Raw genomic sequence first — 24,860 nt, 5'->3', positions numbered from 1 at the left:
GTTTGCTGTTCCCCTACTCCACTCCACTATTTGACTGTTGTGCTGCAATCAATCAATCAATCAATCAATCAATCAATCAATCAATCAATCAATCAGTGGCTGGCTCAGGTGCAGCTCTTTAACTTACCTAAAAGGGAGGGCGGAGAGAAGACAAGGAAGGTGAATGAGGTGTTCCAATGTGAAATGCCGGAAACACAGAAACACAGACGACACACAACAAGAGGTGGCAATCTATTCATTAATTGCATTTAATCAATGAGCTCATTATCACTCATGCATTGTCCAACAGGTGTTGAAATAATGGGATTAAAAGGGGAGATCCCTTCAGAAAGACAGAAACAATAGCAAAGACAAAAAACACTTTTGGAATCTGCTTTTAGTCAACACATAAGGAAAGGGTGCACCGGTCCTGGAAATACTGCAATACCAGGTCAATGCGTGGAGTGGACAGAGCAAGCTCTATTTCCATCGCCCTGTTCTAAAAATCCATTTAATATATGGTCCCCAGATAGGGGACGTATCAGATATTAAACTGATAAGAACAGATACTACACTTGATCTTAGCCAAAAGGCCGAGAAGCGATAACCCGAACGGGCCGCGCGTTGCCCGAGCCTGCCCGATACTGCTGTTCAGCCCTTGCAGCGATTCAGCCTACTTCTAGGCAATTCCATGGGGCCCTGCAGGCTCACACACTCACAGCTACACGGGAGGTGAATAAAGGCCGGAGAGGAAGCCAGACAGGATTTGCTTCTTTTGCTTGCACCACAATGCAGTGCTGAAAGAGGAGGAATCTACATAAAAACGCCTTCCTGGCAACGCCCAAATGCCCTGCTGCCATGCAGATAAACACTGGCAGCGGCAGCAAGTGCATGCCCACAGCCACCCCTTGTTCCTTCACACCTTGTATCAGCTGTAATCCAGTCCAGTCCAGTGCTGCCTGCTGAGCAGCACTGACCAACACTGCCTGGGCCCAGGCTTTTATCTCTGAGGCCCCATTATGATGTCAGAAAGCTGGCTCTGGAATCCTGAGGGCTCCACTATGACACGTGCAAAGTTCCGTCTGAACTTTATATAAGACGGTGAGGCTCAGTCAGTCACTCAGTGTTGCCTGAGAGGGCAACACTGCAACAGCCGGCCGCCAGGCTGTCTTTTTTTTGCACAGCTAGTTGCCTCCAGGAGGCCACAAGAGGGAGACAAGGGACTGCAAAATGGAAAATAGGCATCCACCAACTTTACAGACAACTTCTCCTTGCTCCTACAACCTCCATCCTTGCACAGTTTGTTATTCTTCTAGGTAACATAGTAACAAATCCAAATTGCTGCTCTCTTTGTAGGCAAGCAAGGCTTTGTTGCAACTGCAATTCTTACTTCTTCTTGAAATGTAGGGACGACAGTACATTCCATCACATCCATCTAGTGTACACAGGTAGGTCCATTGTGGCGGGCAGGCGAGCGGGCGGGCTGCTTTATTGGCTGTTTGCTGTTCCCCTACTCCACTCCACTATTTGACTGTTGTGCTGCATCAATCAATCAATCAATCAATCAATCAATCAATCAATCAATCAATCAATCAGTGGCTGGCTCAGGTGCAGCTCTTTAACTTACCTAAAAGGGAGGGCGGAGAGAAGACAAGGAAGGTGAATGAGGTGTTCCAATGTGAAATGCCGGAAACACAGAAACACAGACGACACACAACAAGAGGTGGCAATCTATTCATTAATTGCATTTAATCAATGAGCTCATTATCACTCATGCATTGTCCAACAGGTGTTGAAATAATGGGATTAAAAGGGGAGATCCCTTCAGAAAGACAGAAACAATAGCAAAGACAAAAAACACTTTTGGAATCTGCTTTTAGTCAACACATAAGGAAAGGGTGCACCGGTCCTGGAAATACTGCAATACCAGGTCAATGCGTGGAGTGGACAGAGCAAGCTCTATTTCCATCTCCCTGTTCTAAAAATCCATTTAATATATGGTCCCCAGATAGGGGACGTATCAGATATTAAACTGATAAGAACAGATACTACACTTGATCTTAGCCAAAAGGCCGAGAAGCGATAACCCGAACGGGCCGCGCGTTGCCCGAGCCTGCCCGATACTGCTGTTCAGCCCTTGCAGCGATTCAGCCTACTTCTAGGCAATTCCATGGGGCCCTGCAGGCTCACACACTCACAGCTACACGGGAGGTGAATAAAGGCCGGAGAGGAAGCCAGACAGGATTTGCTTCTTTTGCTTGCACCACAATGCAGTGCTGAAAGAGGAGGAATCTACATAAAAACGCCTTCCTGGCAACGCCCAAATGCCCTGCTGCCATGCAGATAAACACTGGCAGCGGCAGCAAGTGCATGCCCACAGCCACCCCTTGTTCCTTCACACCTTGTATCAGCTGTAATCCAGTCCAGTCCAGTGCTGCCTGCTGAGCAGCACTGACCAACACTGCCTGGGCCCAGGCTTTTATCTCTGAGGCCCCATTATGATGTCAGAAAGCTGGCTCTGGAATCCTGAGGGCTCCACTATGACACGTGCAAAGTTCCGTCTGAACTTTATATAAGACGGTGAGGCTCAGTCAGTCACTCAGTGTTGCCTGAGAGGGCAACACTGCAACAGCCGGCCGCCAGGCTGTCTTTTTTTTGCACAGCTAGTTGCCTCCAGGAGGCCACAAGAGGGAGACAAGGGACTGCAAAATGGAAAATAGGCATCCACCAACTTTACAGACAACTTCTCCTTGCTCCTACAACCTCCATCCTTGCACAGTTTGTTATTCTTCTAGGTAACATAGTAACAAATCCAAATTGCTGCTCTCTTTGTAGGCAAGCAAGGCTTTGTTGCAACTGCAATTCTTACTTCTTCTTGAAATGTAGGGACGACAGTACATTCCATCACATCCATCTAGTGTACACAGGTAGGTCCATTGTGGCGGGCAGGCGAGCGGGCGGGCTGCTTTATTGGCTGTTTGCTGTTCCCCTACTCCACTCCACTATTTGACTGTTGTGCTGCATCAATCAATCAATCAATCAATCAATCAATCAATCAATCAATCAATCAATCAGTGGCTGGCTCAGGTGCAGCTCTTTAACTTACCTAAAAGGGAGGGCGGAGAGAAGACAAGGAAGGTGAATGAGGTGTTCCAATGTGAAATGCCGGAAACACAGAAACACAGACGACACACAACAAGAGGTGGCAATCTATTCATTAATTGCATTTAATCAATGAGCTCATTATCACTCATGCATTGTCCAACAGGTGTTGAAATAATGGGATTAAAAGGGGAGATCCCTTCAGAAAGACAGAAACAATAGCAAAGACAAAAAACACTTTTGGAATCTGCTTTTAGTCAACACATAAGGAAAGGGTGCACCGGTCCTGGAAATACTGCAATACCAGGTCAATGCGTGGAGTGGACAGAGCAAGCTCTATTTCCATCTCCCTGTTCTAAAAATCCATTTAATATATGGTCCCCAGATAGGGGACGTATCAGATATTAAACTGATAAGAACAGATACTACACTTGATCTTAGCCAAAAGGCCGAGAAGCGATAACCCGAACGGGCCGCGCGTTGCCCGAGCCTGCCCGATACTGCTGTTCAGCCCTTGCAGCGATTCAGCCTACTTCTAGGCAATTCCATGGGGCCCTGCAGGCTCACACACTCACAGCTACACGGGAGGTGAATAAAGGCCGGAGAGGAAGCCAGACAGGATTTGCTTCTTTTGCTTGCACCACAATGCAGTGCTGAAAGAGGAGGAATCTACATAAAAACGCCTTCCTGGCAACGCCCAAATGCCCTGCTGCCATGCAGATAAACACTGGCAGCGGCAGCAAGTGCATGCCCACAGCCACCCCTTGTTCCTTCACACCTTGTATCAGCTGTAATCCAGTCCAGTCCAGTGCTGCCTGCTGAGCAGCACTGACCAACACTGCCTGGGCCCAGGCTTTTATCTCTGAGGCCCCATTATGATGTCAGAAAGCTGGCTCTGGAATCCTGAGGGCTCCACTATGACACGTGCAAAGTTCCGTCTGAACTTTATATAAGACGGTGAGGCTCAGTCAGTCACTCAGTGTTGCCTGAGAGGGCAACACTGCAACAGCCGGCCGCCAGGCTGTCTTTTTTTTGCACAGCTAGTTGCCTCCAGGAGGCCACAAGAGGGAGACAAGGGACTGCAAAATGGAAAATAGGCATCCACCAACTTTACAGACAACTTCTCCTTGCTCCTACAACCTCCATCCTTGCACAGTTTGTTATTCTTCTAGGTAACATAGTAACAAATCCAAATTGCTGCTCTCTTTGTAGGCAAGCAAGGCTTTGTTGCAACTGCAATTCTTACTTCTTCTTGAAATGTAGGGACGACAGTACATTCCATCACATCCATCTAGTGTACACAGGTAGGTCCATTGTGGCGGGCAGGCGAGCGGGCGGGCTGCTTTATTGGCTGTTTGCTGTTCCCCTACTCCACTCCACTATTTGACTGTTGTGCTGCATCAATCAATCAATCAATCAATCAATCAATCAATCAATCAGTGGCTGGCTCAGGTGCAGCTCTTTAACTTACCTAAAAGGGAGGGCGGAGAGAAGACAAGGAAGGTGAATGAGGTGTTCCAATGTGAAATGCCGGAAACACAGAAACACAGACGACACACAACAAGAGGTGGCAATCTATTCATTAATTGCATTTAATCAATGAGCTCATTATCACTCATGCATTGTCCAACAGGTGTTGAAATAATGGGATTAAAAGGGGAGATCCCTTCAGAAAGACAGAAACAATAGCAAAGACAAAAAACACTTTTGGAATCTGCTTTTAGTCAACACATAAGGAAAGGGTGCACCGGTCCTGGAAATACTGCAATACCAGGTCAATGCGTGGAGTGGACAGAGCAAGCTCTATTTCCATCTCCCTGTTCTAAAAATCCATTTAATATATGGTCCCCAGATAGGGGACGTATCAGATATTAAACTGATAAGAACAGATACTACACTTGATCTTAGCCAAAAGGCCGAGAAGCGATAACCCGAACGGGCCGCGCGTTGCCCGAGCCTGCCCGATACTGCTGTTCAGCCCTTGCAGCGATTCAGCCTACTTCTAGGCAATTCCATGGGGCCCTGCAGGCTCACACACTCACAGCTACACGGGAGGTGAATAAAGGCCGGAGAGGAAGCCAGACAGGATTTGCTTCTTTTGCTTGCACCACAATGCAGTGCTGAAAGAGGAGGAATCTACATAAAAACGCCTTCCTGGCAACGCCCAAATGCCCTGCTGCCATGCAGATAAACACTGGCAGCGGCAGCAAGTGCATGCCCACAGCCACCCCTTGTTCCTTCACACCTTGTATCAGCTGTAATCCAGTCCAGTCCAGTGCTGCCTGCTGAGCAGCACTGACCAACACTGCCTGGGCCCAGGCTTTTATCTCTGAGGCCCCATTATGATGTCAGAAAGCTGGCTCTGGAATCCTGAGGGCTCCACTATGACACGTGCAAAGTTCCGTCTGAACTTTATATAAGACGGTGAGGCTCAGTCAGTCACTCAGTGTTGCCTGAGAGGGCAACACTGCAACAGCCGGCCGCCAGGCTGTCTTTTTTTTGCACAGCTAGTTGCCTCCAGGAGGCCACAAGAGGGAGACAAGGGACTGCAAAATGGAAAATAGGCATCCACCAACTTTACAGACAACTTCTCCTTGCTCCTACAACCTCCATCCTTGCACAGTTTGTTATTCTTCTAGGTAACATAGTAACAAATCCAAATTGCTGCTCTCTTTGTAGGCAAGCAAGGCTTTGTTGCAACTGCAATTCTTACTTCTTCTTGAAATGTAGGGACGACAGTACATTCCATCACATCCATCTAGTGTACACAGGTAGGTCCATTGTGGCGGGCAGGCGAGCGGGCGGGCTGCTTTATTGGCTGTTTGCTGTTCCCCTACTCCACTCCACTATTTGACTGTTGTGCTGCATCAATCAATCAATCAATCAATCAATCAATCAATCAATCAATCAATCAATCAATCAATCAATCAATCAGTGGCTGGCTCAGGTGCAGCTCTTTAACTTACCTAAAAGGGAGGGCGGAGAGAAGACAAGGAAGGTGAATGAGGTGTTCCAATGTGAAATGCCGGAAACACAGAAACACAGACGACACACAACAAGAGGTGGCAATCTATTCATTAATTGCATTTAATCAATGAGCTCATTATCACTCATGCATTGTCCAACAGGTGTTGAAATAATGGGATTAAAAGGGGAGATCCCTTCAGAAAGACAGAAACAATAGCAAAGACAAAAAACACTTTTGGAATCTGCTTTTAGTCAACACATAAGGAAAGGGTGCACCGGTCCTGGAAATACTGCAATACCAGGTCAATGCGTGGAGTGGACAGAGCAAGCTCTATTTCCATCTCCCTGTTCTAAAAATCCATTTAATATATGGTCCCCAGATAGGGGACGTATCAGATATTAAACTGATAAGAACAGATACTACACTTGATCTTAGCCAAAAGGCCGAGAAGCGATAACCCGAACGGGCCGCGCGTTGCCCGAGCCTGCCCGATACTGCTGTTCAGCCCTTGCAGCGATTCAGCCTACTTCTAGGCAATTCCATGGGGCCCTGCAGGCTCACACACTCACAGCTACACGGGAGGTGAATAAAGGCCGGAGAGGAAGCCAGACAGGATTTGCTTCTTTTGCTTGCACCACAATGCAGTGCTGAAAGAGGAGGAATCTACATAAAAACGCCTTCCTGGCAACGCCCAAATGCCCTGCTGCCATGCAGATAAACACTGGCAGCGGCAGCAAGTGCATGCCCACAGCCACCCCTTGTTCCTTCACACCTTGTATCAGCTGTAATCCAGTCCAGTCCAGTGCTGCCTGCTGAGCAGCACTGACCAACACTGCCTGGGCCCAGGCTTTTATCTCTGAGGCCCCATTATGATGTCAGAAAGCTGGCTCTGGAATCCTGAGGGCTCCACTATGACACGTGCAAAGTTCCGTCTGAACTTTATATAAGACGGTGAGGCTCAGTCAGTCACTCAGTGTTGCCTGAGAGGGCAACACTGCAACAGCCGGCCGCCAGGCTGTCTTTTTTTTGCACAGCTAGTTGCCTCCAGGAGGCCACAAGAGGGAGACAAGGGACTGCAAAATGGAAAATAGGCATCCACCAACTTTACAGACAACTTCTCCTTGCTCCTACAACCTCCATCCTTGCACAGTTTGTTATTCTTCTAGGTAACATAGTAACAAATCCAAATTGCTGCTCTCTTTGTAGGCAAGCAAGGCTTTGTTGCAACTGCAATTCTTACTTCTTCTTGAAATGTAGGGACGACAGTACATTCCATCACATCCATCTAGTGTACACAGGTAGGTCCATTGTGGCGGGCAGGCGAGCGGGCGGGCTGCTTTATTGGCTGTTTGCTGTTCCCCTACTCCACTCCACTATTTGACTGTTGTGCTGCATCAATCAATCAATCAATCAATCAATCAATCAATCAATCAATCAATCAATCAATCAATCAATCAATCAATCAGTGGCTGGCTCAGGTGCAGCTCTTTAACTTACCTAAAAGGGAGGGCGGAGAGAAGACAAGGAAGGTGAATGAGGTGTTCCAATGTGAAATGCCGGAAACACAGAAACACAGACGACACACAACAAGAGGTGGCAATCTATTCATTAATTGCATTTAATCAATGAGCTCATTATCACTCATGCATTGTCCAACAGGTGTTGAAATAATGGGATTAAAAGGGGAGATCCCTTCAGAAAGACAGAAACAATAGCAAAGACAAAAAACACTTTTGGAATCTGCTTTTAGTCAACACATAAGGAAAGGGTGCACCGGTCCTGGAAATACTGCAATACCAGGTCAATGCGTGGAGTGGACAGAGCAAGCTCTATTTCCATCTCCCTGTTCTAAAAATCCATTTAATATATGGTCCCCAGATAGGGGACGTATCAGATATTAAACTGATAAGAACAGATACTACACTTGATCTTAGCCAAAAGGCCGAGAAGCGATAACCCGAACGGGCCGCGCGTTGCCCGAGCCTGCCCGATACTGCTGTTCAGCCCTTGCAGCGATTCAGCCTACTTCTAGGCAATTCCATGGGGCCCTGCAGGCTCACACACTCACAGCTACACGGGAGGTGAATAAAGGCCGGAGAGGAAGCCAGACAGGATTTGCTTCTTTTGCTTGCACCACAATGCAGTGCTGAAAGAGGAGGAATCTACATAAAAACGCCTTCCTGGCAACGCCCAAATGCCCTGCTGCCATGCAGATAAACACTGGCAGCGGCAGCAAGTGCATGCCCACAGCCACCCCTTGTTCCTTCACACCTTGTATCAGCTGTAATCCAGTCCAGTCCAGTGCTGCCTGCTGAGCAGCACTGACCAACACTGCCTGGGCCCAGGCTTTTATCTCTGAGGCCCCATTATGATGTCAGAAAGCTGGCTCTGGAATCCTGAGGGCTCCACTATGACACGTGCAAAGTTCCGTCTGAACTTTATATAAGACGGTGAGGCTCAGTCAGTCACTCAGTGTTGCCTGAGAGGGCAACACTGCAACAGCCGGCCGCCAGGCTGTCTTTTTTTTGCACAGCTAGTTGCCTCCAGGAGGCCACAAGAGGGAGACAAGGGACTGCAAAATGGAAAATAGGCATCCACCAACTTTACAGACAACTTCTCCTTGCTCCTACAACCTCCATCCTTGCACAGTTTGTTATTCTTCTAGGTAACATAGTAACAAATCCAAATTGCTGCTCTCTTTGTAGGCAAGCAAGGCTTTGTTGCAACTGCAATTCTTACTTCTTCTTGAAATGTAGGGACGACAGTACATTCCATCACATCCATCTAGTGTACACAGGTAGGTCCATTGTGGCGGGCAGGCGAGCGGGCGGGCTGCTTTATTGGCTGTTTGCTGTTCCCCTACTCCACTCCACTATTTGACTGTTGTGCTGCATCAATCAATCAATCAATCAATCAATCAATCAATCAATCAATCAATCAGTGGCTGGCTCAGGTGCAGCTCTTTAACTTACCTAAAAGGGAGGGCGGAGAGAAGACAAGGAAGGTGAATGAGGTGTTCCAATGTGAAATGCCGGAAACACAGAAACACAGACGACACACAACAAGAGGTGGCAATCTATTCATTAATTGCATTTAATCAATGAGCTCATTATCACTCATGCATTGTCCAACAGGTGTTGAAATAATGGGATTAAAAGGGGAGATCCCTTCAGAAAGACAGAAACAATAGCAAAGACAAAAAACACTTTTGGAATCTGCTTTTAGTCAACACATAAGGAAAGGGTGCACCGGTCCTGGAAATACTGCAATACCAGGTCAATGCGTGGAGTGGACAGAGCAAGCTCTATTTCCATCTCCCTGTTCTAAAAATCCATTTAATATATGGTCCCCAGATAGGGGACGTATCAGATATTAAACTGATAAGAACAGATACTACACTTGATCTTAGCCAAAAGGCCGAGAAGCGATAACCCGAACGGGCCGCGCGTTGCCCGAGCCTGCCCGATACTGCTGTTCAGCCCTTGCAGCGATTCAGCCTACTTCTAGGCAATTCCATGGGGCCCTGCAGGCTCACACACTCACAGCTACACGGGAGGTGAATAAAGGCCGGAGAGGAAGCCAGACAGGATTTGCTTCTTTTGCTTGCACCACAATGCAGTGCTGAAAGAGGAGGAATCTACATAAAAACGCCTTCCTGGCAACGCCCAAATGCCCTGCTGCCATGCAGATAAACACTGGCAGCGGCAGCAAGTGCATGCCCACAGCCACCCCTTGTTCCTTCACACCTTGTATCAGCTGTAATCCAGTCCAGTCCAGTGCTGCCTGCTGAGCAGCACTGACCAACACTGCCTGGGCCCAGGCTTTTATCTCTGAGGCCCCATTATGATGTCAGGAAGCTGGCTCTGGAATCCTGAGGGCTCCACTATGACACGTGCAAAGTTCCGTCTGAACTTTATATAAGACGGTGAGGCTCAGTCAGTCACTCAGTGTTGCCTGAGAGGGCAACACTGCAACAGCCGGCCGCCAGGCTGTCTTTTTTTTGCACAGCTAGTTGCCTCCAGGAGGCCACAAGAGGGAGACAAGGGACTGCAAAATGGAAAATAGGCATCCACCAACTTTACAGACAACTTCTCCTTGCTCCTACAACCTCCATCCTTGCACAGTTTGTTATTCTTCTAGGTAACATAGTAACAAATCCAAATTGCTGCTCTCTTTGTAGGCAAGCAAGGCTTTGTTGCAACTGCAATTCTTACTTCTTCTTGAAATGTAGGGACGACAGTACATTCCATCACATCCATCTAGTGTACACAGGTAGGTCCATTGTGGCGGGCAGGCGAGCGGGCGGGCTGCTTTATTGGCTGTTTGCTGTTCCCTACTCCACTCCACTATTTGACTGTTGTGCTGCATCAATCAATCAATCAATCAATCAATCAATCAATCAATCAATCAATCAGTGGCTGGCTCAGGTGCAGCTCTTTAACTTACCTAAAAGGGAGGGCGGAGAGAAGACAAGGAAGGTGAATGAGGTGTTCCAATGTGAAATGCCGGAAACACAGAAACACAGACGACACACAACAAGAGGTGGCAATCTATTCATTAATTGCATTTAATCAATGAGCTCATTATCACTCATGCATTGTCCAACAGGTGTTGAAATAATGGGATTAAAAGGGGAGATCCCTTCAGAAAGACAGAAACAATAGCAAAGACAAAAAACACTTTTGGAATCTGCTTTTAGTCAACACATAAGGAAAGGGTGCACCGGTCCTGGAAATACTGCAATACCAGGTCAATGCGTGGAGTGGACAGAGCAAGCTCTATTTCCATCTCCCTGTTCTAAAAATCCATTTAATATATGGTCCCCAGATAGGGGACGTATCAGATATTAAACTGATAAGAACAGATACTACACTTGATCTTAGCCAAAAGGCCGAGAAGCGATAACCCGAACGGGCCGCGCGTTGCCCGAGCCTGCCCGATACTGCTGTTCAGCCCTTGCAGCGATTCAGCCTACTTCTAGGCAATTCCATGGGGCCCTGCAGGCTCACACACTCACAGCTACACGGGAGGTGAATAAAGGCCGGAGAGGAAGCCAGACAGGATTTGCTTCTTTTGCTTGCACCACAATGCAGTGCTGAAAGAGGAGGAATCTACATAAAAACGCCTTCCTGGCAACGCCCAAATGCCCTGCTGCCATGCAGATAAACACTGGCAGCGGCAGCAAGTGCATGCCCACAGCCACCCCTTGTTCCTTCACACCTTGTATCAGCTGTAATCCAGTCCAGTCCAGTGCTGCCTGCTGAGCAGCACTGACCAACACTGCCTGGGCCCAGGCTTTTATCTCTGAGGCCCCATTATGATGTCAGAAAGCTGGCTCTGGAATCCTGAGGGCTCCACTATGACACGTGCAAAGTTCCGTCTGAACTTTATATAAGACGGTGAGGCTCAGTCAGTCACTCAGTGTTGCCTGAGAGGGCAACACTGCAACAGCCGGCCGCCAGGCTGTCTTTTTTTTGCACAGCTAGTTGCCTCCAGGAGGCCACAAGAGGGAGACAAGGGACTGCAAAATGGAAAATAGGCATCCACCAACTTTACAGACAACTTCTCCTTGCTCCTACAACCTCCATCCTTGCACAGTTTGTTATTCTTCTAGGTAACATAGTAACAAATCCAAATTGCTGCTCTCTTTGTAGGCAAGCAAGGCTTTGTTGCAACTGCAATTCTTACTTCTTCTTGAAATGTAGGGACGACAGTACATTCCATCACATCCATCTAGTGTACACAGGTAGGTCCATTGTGGCGGGCAGGCGAGCGGGCGGGCTGCTTTATTGGCTGTTTGCTGTTCCCCTACTCCACTCCACTATTTGACTGTTGTGCTGCATCAATCAATCAATCAATCAATCAATCAATCAATCAATCAATCAATCAATCAATCAATCAATCAATCAATCAATCAGTGGCTGGCTCAGGTGCAGCTCTTTAACTTACCTAAAAGGGAGGGCGGAGAGAAGACAAGGAAGGTGAATGAGGTGTTCCAATGTGAAATGCCGGAAACACAGAAACACAGACGACACACAACAAGAGGTGGCAATCTATTCATTAATTGCATTTAATCAATGAGCTCATTATCACTCATGCATTGTCCAACAGGTGTTGAAATAATGGGATTAAAAGGGGAGATCCCTTCAGAAAGACAGAAACAATAGCAAAGACAAAAAACACTTTTGGAATCTGCTTTTAGTCAACACATAAGGAAAGGGTGCACCGGTCCTGGAAATACTGCAATACCAGGTCAATGCGTGGAGTGGACAGAGCAAGCTCTATTTCCATCTCCCTGTTCTAAAAATCCATTTAATATATGGTCCCCAGATAGGGGACGTATCAGATATTAAACTGATAAGAACAGATACTACACTTGATCTTAGCCAAAAGGCCGAGAAGCGATAACCCGAACGGGCCGCGCGTTGCCCGAGCCTGCCCGATACTGCTGTTCAGCCCTTGCAGCGATTCAGCCTACTTCTAGGCAATTCCATGGGGCCCTGCAGGCTCACACACTCACAGCTACACGGGAGGTGAATAAAGGCCGGAGAGGAAGCCAGACAGGATTTGCTTCTTTTGCTTGCACCACAATGCAGTGCTGAAAGAGGAGGAATCTACATAAAAACGCCTTCCTGGCAACGCCCAAATGCCCTGCTGCCATGCAGATAAACACTGGCAGCGGCAGCAAGTGCATGCCCACAGCCACCCCTTGTTCCTTCACACCTTGTATCAGCTGTAATCCAGTCCAGTCCAGTGCTGCCTGCTGAGCAGCACTGACCAACACTGCCTGGGCCCAGGCTTTTATCTCTGAGGCCCCATTATGATGTCAGAAAGCTGGCTCTGGAATCCTGAGGGCTCCACTATGACACGTGCAAAGTTCCGTCTGAACTTTATATAAGACGGTGAGGCTCAGTCAGTCACTCAGTGTTGCCTGAGAGGGCAACACTGCAACAGCCGGCCGCCAGGCTGTCTTTTTTTTGCACAGCTAGTTGCCTCCAGGAGGCCACAAGAGGGAGACAAGGGACTGCAAAATGGAAAATAGGCATCCACCAACTTTACAGACAACTTCTCCTTGCTCCTACAACCTCCATCCTTGCACAGTTTGTTATTCTTCTAGGTAACATAGTAACAAATCCAAATTGCTGCTCTCTTTGTAGGCAAGCAAGGCTTTGTTGCAACTGCAATTCTTACTTCTTCTTGAAATGTAGGGACGACAGTACATTCCATCACATCCATCTAGTGTACACAGGTAGGTCCATTGTGGCGGGCAGGCGAGCGGGCGGGCTGCTTTATTGGCTGTTTGCTGTTCCCCTACTCCACTCCACTATTTGACTGTTGTGCTGCATCAATCAATCAATCAATCAATCAATCAATCAATCAATCAATCAATCAGTGGCTGGCTCAGGTGCAGCTCTTTAACTTACCTAAAAGGGAGGGCGGAGAGAAGACAAGGAAGGTGAATGAGGTGTTCCAATGTGAAATGCCGGAAACACAGAAACACAGACGACACACAACAAGAGGTGGCAATCTATTCATTAATTGCATTTAATCAATGAGCTCATTATCACTCATGCATTGTCCAACAGGTGTTGAAATAATGGGATTAAAAGGGGAGATCCCTTCAGAAAGACAGAAACAATAGCAAAGACAAAAAACACTTTTGGAATCTGCTTTTAGTCAACACATAAGGAAAGGGTGCACCGGTCCTGGAAATACTGCAATACCAGGTCAATGCGTGGAGTGGACAGAGCAAGCTCTATTTCCATCTCCCTGTTCTAAAAATCCATTTAATATATGGTCCCCAGATAGGGGACGTATCAGATATTAAACTGATAAGAACAGATACTACACTTGATCTTAGCCAAAAGGCCGAGAAGCGATAACCCGAACGGGCCGCGCGTTGCCCGAGCCTGCCCGATACTGCTGTTCAGCCCTTGCAGCGATTCAGCCTACTTCTAGGCAATTCCATGGGGCCCTGCAGGCTCACACACTCACAGCTACACGGGAGGTGAATAAAGGCCGGAGAGGAAGCCAGACAGGATTTGCTTCTTTTGCTTGCACCACAATGCAGTGCTGAAAGAGGAGGAATCTACATAAAAACGCCTTCCTGGCAACGCCCAAATGCCCTGCTGCCATGCAGATAAACACTGGCAGCGGCAGCAAGTGCATGCCCACAGCCACCCCTTGTTCCTTCACACCTTGTATCAGCTGTAATCCAGTCCAGTCCAGTGCTGCCTGCTGAGCAGCACTGACCAACACTGCCTGGGCCCAGGCTTTTATCTCTGAGGCCCCATTATGATGTCAGAAAGCTGGCTCTGGAATCCTGAGGGCTCCACTATGACACGTGCAAAGTTCCGTCTGAACTTTATATAAGACGGTGAGGCTCAGTCAGTCACTCAGTGTTGCCTGAGAGGGCAACACTGCAACAGCCGGCCGCCAGGCTGTCTTTTTTTTGCACAGCTAGTTGCCTCCAGGAGGCCACAAGAGGGAGACAAGGGACTGCAAAATGGAAAATAGGCATCCACCAACTTTACAGACAACTTCTCCTTGCTCCTACAACCTCCATCCTTGCACAGTTTGTTATTCTTCTAGGTAACATAGTAACAAATCCAAATTGCTGCTCTCTTTGTAGGCAAGCAAGGCTTTGTTGCAACTGCAATTCTTACTTCTTCTTGAAATGTAGGGACGACAGTACATTCCATCACATCCATCTAGTGTACACAGGTAGGTCCATTGTGGCGGGCAGGCGAGCGGGCGGGCTGCTTTATTGGCTGTTTGCTGTTCCCCTACTCCACTCCACTATTTGACTGTTGTGCTGCATCAATCAATCAATCAATCAATCAATCAATCAATCAATCAATCAATCAATCAATCAGTGGCTGGCTCAGGTGCAGCTCTTTAACTTACCTAAAAGGGAGGGCGGAGAGAAGACAAGGAAGGTGAATGAGGTGTTCCAATGTGAAATGCCGGAAACACAGAAACACAGACGACACACAACAAGAGGTGGCAATCTATTCATTAATTGCATTTAATCAATGAGCTCATTATCACTCATGCATTGTCCAACAGGTGTTGAAATAATGGGATTAAAAGGGGAGATCCCTTCAGAAAGACAGAAACAATAGCAAAGACAAAAAACACTTTTGGAATCTGCTTTTAGTCAACACATAAGGAAAGGGTGCACCGGTCCTGGAAATACTGCAATACCAGGTCAATGCGTGGAGTGGACAGAGCAAGCTCTATTTCCATCTCCCTGTTCTAAAAATCCATTTAATATATGGTCCCCAGATAGGGGACGTATCAGATATTAAACTGATAAGAACAGATACTACACTTGATCTTAGCCAAAAGGCCGAGAAGCGATAACCCGAACGGGCCGCGCGTTGCCCGAGCCTGCCCGATACTGCTGTTCAGCCCTTGCAGCGATTCAGCCTACTTCTAGGCAATTCCATGGGGCCCTGCAGGCTCACACACTCACAGCTACACGGGAGGTGAATAAAGGCCGGAGAGGAAGCCAGACAGGATTTGCTTCTTTTGCTTGCACCACAATGCAGTGCTGAAAGAGGAGGAATCTACATAAAAACGCCTTCCTGGCAACGCCCAAATGCCCTGCTGCCATGCAGATAAACACTGGCAGCGGCAGCAAGTGCATGCCCACAGCCACCCCTTGTTCCTTCACACCTTGTATCAGCTGTAATCCAGTCCAGTCCAGTGCTGCCTGCTGAGCAGCACTGACCAACACTGCCTGGGCCCAGGCTTTTATCTCTGAGGCCCCATTATGATGTCAGAAAGCTGGCTCTGGAATCCTGAGGGCTCCACTATGACACGTGCAAAGTTCCGTCTGAACTTTATATAAGACGGTGAGGCTCAGTCAGTCACTCAGTGTTGCCTGAGAGGGCAACACTGCAACAGCCGGCCGCCAGGCTGTCTTTTTTTTGCACAGCTAGTTGCCTCCAGGAGGCCACAAGAGGGAGACAAGGGACTGCAAAATGGAAAATAGGCATCCACCAACTTTACAGACAACTTCTCCTTGCTCCTACAACCTCCATCCTTGCACAGTTTGTTATTCTTCTAGGTAACATAGTAACAAATCCAAATTGCTGCTCTCTTTGTAGGCAAGCAAGGCTTTGTTGCAACTGCAATTCTTACTTCTTCTTGAAATGTAGGGACGACAGTACATTCCATCACATCCATCTAGTGTACACAGGTAGGTCCATTGTGGCGGGCAGGCGAGCGGGCGGGCTGCTTTATTGGCTGTTTGCTGTTCCCCTACTCCACTCCACTATTTGACTGTTGTGCTGCATCAATCAATCAATCAATCAATCAATCAATCAATCAATCAATCAATCAATCAGTGGCTGGCTCAGGTGCAGCTCTTTAACTTACCTAAAAGGGAGGGCGGAGAGAAGACAAGGAAGGTGAATGAGGTGTTCCAATGTGAAATGCCGGAAACACAGAAACACAGACGACACACAACAAGAGGTGGCAATCTATTCATTAATTGCATTTAATCAATGAGCTCATTATCACTCATGCATTGTCCAACAGGTGTTGAAATAATGGGATTAAAAGGGGAGATCCCTTCATGAAGACAGAAACAATAGCAAAGACAAAAAACACTTTTGGAATCTGCTTTTAGTCAACACATAAGGAAAGGGTGCACCGGTCCTGGAAATACTGCAATACCAGGTCAATGCGTGGAGTGGACAGAGCAAGCTCTATTTCCATCTCCCTGTTCTAAAAATCCATTTAATATATGGTCCCCAGATAGGGGACGTATCAGATATTAAACTGATAAGAACAGATACTACACTTGATCTTAGCCAAAAGGCCGAGAAGCGATAACCCGAACGGGCCGCGCGTTGCCCGAGCCTGCCCGATACTGCTGTTCAGCCCTTGCAGCGATTCAGCCTACTTCTAGGCAATTCCATGGGGCCCTGCAGGCTCACACACTCACAGCTACACGGGAGGTGAATAAAGGCCGGAGAGGAAGCCAGACAGGATTTGCTTCTTTTGCTTGCACCACAATGCAGTGCTGAAAGAGGAGGAATCTACATAAAAACGCCTTCCTGGCAACGCCCAAATGCCCTGCTGCCATGCAGATAAACACTGGCAGCGGCAGCAAGTGCATGCCCACAGCCACCCCTTGTTCCTTCACACCTTGTATCAGCTGTAATCCAGTCCAGTCCAGTGCTGCCTGCTGAGCAGCACTGACCAACACTGCCTGGGCCCAGGCTTTTATCTCTGAGGCCCCATTATGATGTCAGAAAGCTGGCTCTGGAATCCTGAGGGCTCCACTATGACACGTGCAAAGTTCCGTCTGAACTTTATATAAGACGGTGAGGCTCAGTCAGTCACTCAGTGTTGCCTGAGAGGGCAACACTGCAACAGCCGGCCGCCAGGCTGTCTTTTTTTTGCACAGCTAGTTGCCTCCAGGAGGCCACAAGAGGGAGACAAGGGACTGCAAAATGGAAAATAGGCATCCACCAACTTTACAGACAACTTCTCCTTGCTCCTACAACCTCCATCCTTGCACAGTTTGTTATTCTTCTAGGTAACATAGTAACAAATCCAAATTGCTGCTCTCTTTGTAGGCAAGCAAGGCTTTGTTGCAACTGCAATTCTTACTTCTTCTTGAAATGTAGGGACGACAGTACATTCCATCACATCCATCTAGTGTACACAGGTAGGTCCATTGTGGCGGGCAGGCGAGCGGGCGGGCTGCTTTATTGGCTGTTTGCTGTTCCCCTACTCCACTCCACTATTTGACTGTTGTGCTGCATCAATCAATCAATCAATCAATCAATCAATCAATCAATCAATCAATCAATCAATCAATCAGTGGCTGGCTCAGGTGCAGCTCTTTAACTTACCTAAAAGGGAGGGCGGAGAGAAGACAAGGAAGGTGAATGAGGTGTTCCAATGTGAAATGCCGGAAACACAGAAACACAGACGACACACAACAAGAGGTGGCAATCTATTCATTAATTGCATTTAATCAATGAGCTCATTATCACTCATGCATTGTCCAACAGGTGTTGAAATAATGGGATTAAAAGGGGAGATCCCTTCATGAAGACAGAAACAATAGCAAAGACAAAAAACACTTTTGGAATCTGCTTTTAGTCAACACATAAGGAAAGGGTGCACCGGTCCTGGAAATACTGCAATACCAGGTCAATGCGTGGAGTGGACAGAGCAAGCTCTATTTCCATCTCCCTGTTCTAAAAATCCATTTAATATATGGTCCCCAGATAGGGGACGTATCAGATATTAAACTGATAAGAACAGATACTACACTTGATCTTAGCCAAAAGGCCGAGAAGCGATAACCCGAACGGGCCGCGCGTTGCCCGAGCCTGCCCGATACTGCTGTTCAGCCCTTGCAGCGATTCAGCCTACTTCTAGGCAATTCCATGGGGCCCTGCAGGCTCACACACTCACAGCTACACGGGAGGTGAATAAAGGCCGGAGAGGAAGCCAGACAGGATTTGCTTCTTTTGCTTGCACCACAATGCAGTGCTGAAAGAGGAGGAATCTACATAAAAACGCCTTCCTGGCAACGCCCAAATGCCCTGCTGCCATGCAGATAAACACTGGCAGCGGCAGCAAGTGCATGCCCACAGCCACCCCTTGTTCCTTCACACCTTGTATCAGCTGTAATCCAGTCCAGTCCAGTGCTGCCTGCTGAGCAGCACTGACCAACACTGCCTGGGCCCAGGCTTTTATCTCTGAGGCCCCATTATGATGTCAGAAAGCTGGCTCTGGAATCCTGAGGGCTCCACTATGACACGTGCAAAGTTCCGTCTGAACTTTATATAAGACGGTGAGGCTCAGTCAGTCACTCAGTGTTGCCTGAGAGGGCAACACTGCAACAGCCGGCCGCCAGGCTGTCTTTTTTTTGCACAGCTAGTTGCCTCCAGGAGGCCACAAGAGGGAGACAAGGGACTGCAAAATGGAAAATAGGCATCCACCAACTTTACAGACAACTTCTCCTTGCTCCTACAACCTCCATCCTTGCACAGTTTGTTATTCTTCTAGGTAACATAGTAACAAATCCAAATTGCTGCTCTCTTTGTAGGCAAGCAAGGCTTTGTTGCAACTGCAATTCTTACTTCTTCTTGAAATGTAGGGACGACAGTACATTCCATCACATCCATCTAGTGTACACAGGTAGGTCCATTGTGGCGGGCAGGCGAGCGGGCGGGCTGCTTTATTGGCTGTTTGCTGTTCCCCTACTCCACTCCACTATTTGACTGTTGTGCTGCATCAATCAATCAATCAATCAATCAATCAATCAATCAATCAATCAATCAATCAATCAATCAATCAATCAATCAATCAATCAATCAATCAGTGGCTGGCTCAGGTGCAGCTCTTTAACTTACCTAAAAGGGAGGGCGGAGAGAAGACAAGGAAGGTGAATGAGGTGTTCCAATGTGAAATGCCGGAAACACAGAAACACAGACGACACACAACAAGAGGTGGCAATCTATTCATTAATTGCATTTAATCAATGAGCTCATTATCACTCATGCATTGTCCAACAGGTGTTGAAATAATGGGATTAAAAGGGGAGATCCCTTCAGAAAGACAGAAACAATAGCAAAGACAAAAAACACTTTTGGAATCTGCTTTTAGTCAACACATAAGGAAAGGGTGCACCGGTCCTGGAAATACTGCAATACCAGGTCAATGCGTGGAGTGGACAGAGCAAGCTCTATTTCCATCTCCCTGTTCTAAAAATCCATTTAATATATGGTCCCCAGATAGGGGACGTATCAGATATTAAACTGATAAGAACAGATACTACACTTGATCTTAGCCAAAAGGCCGAGAAGCGATAACCCGAACGGGCAGCGCGTTGCCCGAGCCTGCCCGATACTGCTGTTCAGCCCTTGCAGCGATTCAGCCTACTTCTAGGCAATTCCATGGGGCCCTGCAGGCTCACACACTCACAGCTACACGGGAGGTGAATAAAGGCCGGAGAGGAAGCCAGACAGGATTTGCTTCTTTTGCTTGCACCACAATGCAGTGCTGAAAGAGGAGGAATCTACATAAAAACGCCTTCCTGGCAACGCCCAAATGCCCTGCTGCCATGCAGATAAACACTGGCAGCGGCAGCAAGTGCATGCCCACAGCCACCCCTTGTTCCTTCACACCTTGTATCAGCTGTAATCCAGTCCAGTCCAGTGCTGCCTGCTGAGCAGCACTGACCAACACTGCCTGGGCCCAGGCTTTTATCTCTGAGGCCCCATTATGATGTCAGAAAGCTGGCTCTGGAATCCTGAGGGCTCCACTATGACACGTGCAAAGTTCCGTCTGAACTTTATATAAGACGGTGAGGCTCAGTCAGTCACTCAGTGTTGCCTGAGAGGGCAACACTGCAACAGCCGGCCGCCAGGCTGTCTTTTTTTTGCACAGCTAGTTGCCTCCAGGAGGCCACAAGAGGGAGACAAGGGACTGCAAAATGGAAAATAGGCATCCACCAACTTTACAGACAACTTCTCCTTGCTCCTACAACCTCCATCCTTGCACAGTTTGTTATTCTTCTAGGTAACATAGTAACAAATCCAAATTGCTGCTCTCTTTGTAGGCAAGCAAGGCTTTGTTGCAACTGCAATTCTTACTTCTTCTTGAAATGTAGGGACGACAGTACATTCCATCACATCCATCTAGTGTACACAGGTAGGTCCATTGTGGCGGGCAGGCGAGCGGGCGGGCTGCTTTATTGGCTGTTTGCTGTTCCCCTACTCCACTCCACTATTTGACTGTTGTGCTGCATCAATCAATCAATCAATCAATCAATCAATCAATCAATCAATCAATCAATCAATCAGTGGCTGGCTCAGGTGCAGCTCTTTAACTTACCTAAAAGGGAGGGCGGAGAGAAGACAAGGAAGGTGAATGAGGTGTTCCAATGTGAAATGCCGGAAACACAGAAACACAGACGACACACAACAAGAGGTGGCAATCTATTCATTAATTGCATTTAATCAATGAGCTCATTATCACTCATGCATTGTCCAACAGGTGTTGAAATAATGGGATTAAAAGGGGAGATCCCTTCAGAAAGACAGAAACAATAGCAAAGACAAAAAACACTTTTGGAATCTGCTTTTAGTCAACACATAAGGAAAGGGTGCACCGGTCCTGGAAATACTGCAATACCAGGTCAATGCGTGGAGTGGACAGAGCAAGCTCTATTTCCATCTCCCTGTTCTAAAAATCCATTTAATATATGGTCCCCAGATAGGGGACGTATCAGATATTAAACTGATAAGAACAGATACTACACTTGATCTTAGCCAAAAGGCCGAGAAGCGATAACCCGAACGGGCCGCGCGTTGCCCGAGCCTGCCCGATACTGCTGTTCAGCCCTTGCAGCGATTCAGCCTACTTCTAGGCAATTCCATGGGGCCCTGCAGGCTCACACACTCACAGCTACACGGGAGGTGAATAAAGGCCGGAGAGGAAGCCAGACAGGATTTGCTTATTTTGCTTGCACCACAATGCAGTGCTGAAAGAGGAGGAATCTACATAAAAACGCCTTCCTGGCAACGCCCAAATGCCCTGCTGCCATGCAGATAAACACTGGCAGCGGCAGCAAGTGCATGCCCACAGCCACCCCTTGTTCCTTCACACCTTGTATCAGCTGTAATCCAGTCCAGTCCAGTGCTGCCTGCTGAGCAGCACTGACCAACACTGCCTGGGCCCAGGCTTTTATCTCTGAGGCCCCATTATGATGTCAGAAAGCTGGCTCTGGAATCCTGAGGGCTCCACTATGACACGTGCAAAGTTCCGTCTGAACTTTATATAAGACGGTGAGGCTCAGTCAGTCACTCAGTGTTGCCTGAGAGGGCAACACTGCAACAGCCGGCCGCCAGGCTGTCTTTTTTTTTGCACAGCTAGTTGCCTCCAGGAGGCCACAAGAGGGAGACAAGGGACTGCAAAATGGAAAATAGGCATCCACCAACTTTACAGACAACTTCTCCTTGCTCCTACAACCTCCATCCTTGCACAGTTTGTTATTCTTCTAGGTAACATAGTAACAAATCCAAATTGCTGCTCTCTTTGTAGGCAAGCAAGGCTTTGTTGCAACTGCAATTCTTACTTCTTCTTGAAATGTAGGGACGACAGTACATTCCATCACATCCATCTAGTGTACACAGGTAGGTCCATTGTGGCGGGCAGGCGAGCGGGCGGGCTGCTTTATTGGCTGTTTGCTGTTCCCCTACTCCACTCCACTATTTGACTGTTGTGCTGCATCAATCAATCAATCAATCAATCAATCAATCAATCAATCAATCAATCAATCAGTGGCTGGCTCAGGTGCAGCTCTTTAACTTACCTAAAAGGGAGGGCGGAGAGAAGACAAGGAAGGTGAATGAGGTGTTCCAATGTGAAATGCCGGAAACACAGAAACACAGACGACACACAACAAGAGGTGGCAATCTATTCATTAATTGCATTTAATCAATGAGCTCATTATCACTCATGCATTGTCCAACAGGTGTTGAAATAATGGGATTAAAAGGGGAGATCCCTTCAGAAAGACAGAAACAATAGCAAAGACAAAAAACACTTTTGGAATCTGCTTTTAGTCAACACATAAGGAAAGGGTGCACCGGTCCTGGAAATACTGCAATACCAGGTCAATGCGTGGAGTGGACAGAGCAAGCTCTATTTCCATCTCCCTGTTCTAAAAATCCATTTAATATATGGTCCCCAGATAGGGGACGTATCAGATATTAAACTGATAAGAACAGATACTACACTTGATCTTAGCCAAAAGGCCGAGAAGCGATAACCCGAACGGGCCGCGCGTTGCCCGAGCCTGCCCGATACTGCTGTTCAGCCCTTGCAGCGATTCAGCCTACTTCGAGGCAATTCCATGGGGCCCTGCAGGCTCACACACTCACAGCTACACGGGAGGTGAATAAAGGCCGGAGAGGAAGCCAGACAGGATTTGCTTCTTTTGCTTGCACCACAATGCAGTGCTGAAAGAGGAGGAATCTACATAAAAACGCCTTCCTGGCAACGCCCAAATGCCCTGCTGCCATGCAGATAAACACTGGCAGCGGCAGCAAGTGCATGCCCACAGCCACCCCTTGTTCCTTCACACCTTGTATCAGCTGTAATCCAGTCCAGTCCAGTGCTGCCTGCTGAGCAGCACTGACCAACACTGCCTGGGCCCAGGCTTTTATCTCTGAGGCCCCATTATGATGTCAGAAAGCTGGCTCTGGAATCCTGAGGGCTCCACTATGACACGTGCAAAGTTCCGTCTGAACTTTATATAAGACGGTGAGGCTCAGTCAGTCACTCAGTGTTGCCTGAGAGGGCAACACTGCAACAGCCGGCCGCCAGGCTGTCTTTTTTTTGCACAGCTAGTTGCCTCCAGGAGGCCACAAGAGGGAGACAAGGGACTGCAAAATGGAAAATAGGCATCCACCAACTTTACAGACAACTTCTCCTTGCTCCTACAACCTCCATCCTTGCACAGTTTGTTATTCTTCTAGGTAACATAGTAACAAATCCAAATTGCTGCTCTCTTTGTAGGCAAGCAAGGCTTTGTTGCAACTGCAATTCTTACTTCTTCTTGAAATGTAGGGACGACAGTACATTCCATCACATCCATCTAGTGTACACAGGTAGGTCCATTGTGGCGGGCAGGCGAGCGGGCGGGCTGCTTTATTGGCTGTTTGCTGTTCCCATACTCCACTCCACTATTTGACTGTTGTGCTGCATCAATCAATCAATCAATCAATCAATCAATCAATCAATCAATCAATCAGTGGCTGGCTCAGGTGCAGCTCTTTAACTTACCTAAAAGGGAGGGCGGAGAGAAGACAAGGAAGGTGAATGAGGTGTTCCAATGTGAAATGCCGGAAACACAGAAACACAGACGACACACAACAAGAGGTGGCAATCTATTCATTAATTGCATTTAATCAATGAGCTCATTATCACTCATGCATTGTCCAACAGGTGTTGAAATAATGGGATTAAAAGGGGAGATCCCTTCAGAAAGACAGAAACAATAGCAAAGACAAAAAACACTTTTGGAATCTGCTTTTAGTCAACACATAAGGAAAGGGTGCACCGGTCCTGGAAATACTGCAATACCAGGTCAATGCGTGGAGTGGACAGAGCAAGCTCTATTTCCATCTCCCTGTTCTAAAAATCCATTTAATATATGGTCCCCAGATAGGGGACGTATCAGATATTAAACTGATAAGAACAGATACTACACTTGATCTTAGCCAAAAGGCCGAGAAGCGATAACCCGAACGGGCCGCGCGTTGCCCGAGCCTGCCCGATACTGCTGTTCAGCCCTTGCAGCGATTCAGCCTACTTCTAGGCAATTCCATGGGGCCCTGCAGGCTCACACACTCACAGCTACACGGGAGGTGAATAAAGGCCGGAGAGGAAGCCAGACAGGATTTGCTTCTTTTGCTTGCACCACAATGCAGTGCTGAAAGAGGAGGAATCTACATAAAAACGCCTTCCTGGCAACGCCCAAATGCCCTGCTGCCATGCAGATAAACACTGGCAGCGGCAGCAAGTGCATGCCCACAGCCACCCCTTGTTCCTTCACACCTTGTATCAGCTGTAATCCAGTCCAGTCCAGTGCTGCCTGCTGAGCAGCACTGACCAACACTGCCTGGGCCCAGGCTTTTATCTCTGAGGCCCCATTATGATGTCAGAAAGCTGGCTCTGGAATCCTGAGGGCTCCACTATGACACGTGCAAAGTTCCGTCTGAACTTTATATAAGACGGTGAGGCTCAGTCAGTCACTCAGTGTTGCCTG

The 24,860-nt window shown here is 47.7% G+C and overlaps 17 non-coding genes across 17 annotated transcripts; all 17 read right to left on the bottom strand.

Annotated features, from left to right (window-relative positions):
• Positions 1 to 393: 393 nt before the first annotated feature.
• On the bottom strand, positions 394 to 584 carry LOC142696590 (U2 spliceosomal RNA). The gene has a single exon (XR_012864471.1). It is a non-coding gene; the product is annotated as a U2 spliceosomal RNA (small nuclear RNA).
• A 1,288-nt stretch (positions 585 to 1,872) lies between these two features.
• LOC142696738 (U2 spliceosomal RNA) lies at positions 1,873 to 2,063 on the bottom strand. The gene has a single exon (XR_012864600.1). It is a non-coding gene; the product is annotated as a U2 spliceosomal RNA (small nuclear RNA).
• A 1,288-nt stretch (positions 2,064 to 3,351) lies between these two features.
• Positions 3,352 to 3,542, bottom strand: LOC142696737 (U2 spliceosomal RNA). Its single transcript, XR_012864599.1, has one exon. It is a non-coding gene; the product is annotated as a U2 spliceosomal RNA (small nuclear RNA).
• A 1,276-nt stretch (positions 3,543 to 4,818) lies between these two features.
• Positions 4,819 to 5,009, bottom strand: LOC142696736 (U2 spliceosomal RNA). The gene has a single exon (XR_012864598.1). It is a non-coding gene; the product is annotated as a U2 spliceosomal RNA (small nuclear RNA).
• A 1,304-nt stretch (positions 5,010 to 6,313) lies between these two features.
• On the bottom strand, positions 6,314 to 6,504 carry LOC142696735 (U2 spliceosomal RNA). Its single transcript, XR_012864597.1, has one exon. It is a non-coding gene; the product is annotated as a U2 spliceosomal RNA (small nuclear RNA).
• A 1,308-nt stretch (positions 6,505 to 7,812) lies between these two features.
• LOC142696733 (U2 spliceosomal RNA) lies at positions 7,813 to 8,003 on the bottom strand. Its single transcript, XR_012864595.1, has one exon. It is a non-coding gene; the product is annotated as a U2 spliceosomal RNA (small nuclear RNA).
• A 1,284-nt stretch (positions 8,004 to 9,287) lies between these two features.
• On the bottom strand, positions 9,288 to 9,478 carry LOC142696732 (U2 spliceosomal RNA). Its single transcript, XR_012864594.1, has one exon. It is a non-coding gene; the product is annotated as a U2 spliceosomal RNA (small nuclear RNA).
• Positions 9,479 to 10,761: 1,283 nt separating this feature from the next.
• Positions 10,762 to 10,952, bottom strand: LOC142696730 (U2 spliceosomal RNA). Its single transcript, XR_012864593.1, has one exon. It is a non-coding gene; the product is annotated as a U2 spliceosomal RNA (small nuclear RNA).
• A 1,312-nt stretch (positions 10,953 to 12,264) lies between these two features.
• On the bottom strand, positions 12,265 to 12,455 carry LOC142696729 (U2 spliceosomal RNA). The gene has a single exon (XR_012864592.1). It is a non-coding gene; the product is annotated as a U2 spliceosomal RNA (small nuclear RNA).
• Positions 12,456 to 13,739: 1,284 nt separating this feature from the next.
• On the bottom strand, positions 13,740 to 13,930 carry LOC142696728 (U2 spliceosomal RNA). The gene has a single exon (XR_012864591.1). It is a non-coding gene; the product is annotated as a U2 spliceosomal RNA (small nuclear RNA).
• A 1,292-nt stretch (positions 13,931 to 15,222) lies between these two features.
• LOC142696726 (U2 spliceosomal RNA) lies at positions 15,223 to 15,413 on the bottom strand. The gene has a single exon (XR_012864589.1). It is a non-coding gene; the product is annotated as a U2 spliceosomal RNA (small nuclear RNA).
• A 1,288-nt stretch (positions 15,414 to 16,701) lies between these two features.
• Positions 16,702 to 16,892, bottom strand: LOC142696725 (U2 spliceosomal RNA). Its single transcript, XR_012864588.1, has one exon. It is a non-coding gene; the product is annotated as a U2 spliceosomal RNA (small nuclear RNA).
• A 1,296-nt stretch (positions 16,893 to 18,188) lies between these two features.
• LOC142696724 (U2 spliceosomal RNA) lies at positions 18,189 to 18,379 on the bottom strand. The gene has a single exon (XR_012864587.1). It is a non-coding gene; the product is annotated as a U2 spliceosomal RNA (small nuclear RNA).
• Positions 18,380 to 19,703: 1,324 nt separating this feature from the next.
• On the bottom strand, positions 19,704 to 19,894 carry LOC142696723 (U2 spliceosomal RNA). Its single transcript, XR_012864586.1, has one exon. It is a non-coding gene; the product is annotated as a U2 spliceosomal RNA (small nuclear RNA).
• Positions 19,895 to 21,186: 1,292 nt separating this feature from the next.
• LOC142696722 (U2 spliceosomal RNA) lies at positions 21,187 to 21,377 on the bottom strand. Its single transcript, XR_012864585.1, has one exon. It is a non-coding gene; the product is annotated as a U2 spliceosomal RNA (small nuclear RNA).
• A 1,289-nt stretch (positions 21,378 to 22,666) lies between these two features.
• Positions 22,667 to 22,857, bottom strand: LOC142696721 (U2 spliceosomal RNA). Its single transcript, XR_012864584.1, has one exon. It is a non-coding gene; the product is annotated as a U2 spliceosomal RNA (small nuclear RNA).
• Positions 22,858 to 24,141: 1,284 nt separating this feature from the next.
• Positions 24,142 to 24,332, bottom strand: LOC142696719 (U2 spliceosomal RNA). Its single transcript, XR_012864583.1, has one exon. It is a non-coding gene; the product is annotated as a U2 spliceosomal RNA (small nuclear RNA).
• Between the last annotated feature and the right edge of the window lie 528 nt (positions 24,333 to 24,860).

Source organism: Rhinoderma darwinii (genome assembly GCF_050947455.1).
Source record: "Rhinoderma darwinii isolate aRhiDar2 chromosome 5 unlocalized genomic scaffold, aRhiDar2.hap1 SUPER_5_unloc_7, whole genome shotgun sequence".
Classification (NCBI taxonomy): Eukaryota; Metazoa; Chordata; class Amphibia; order Anura; family Rhinodermatidae; genus Rhinoderma; species Rhinoderma darwinii.
The sequence above is the reverse complement of the archived record's forward strand: the minus strand, read 5'-3'. Positions and strand labels throughout refer to the sequence as shown.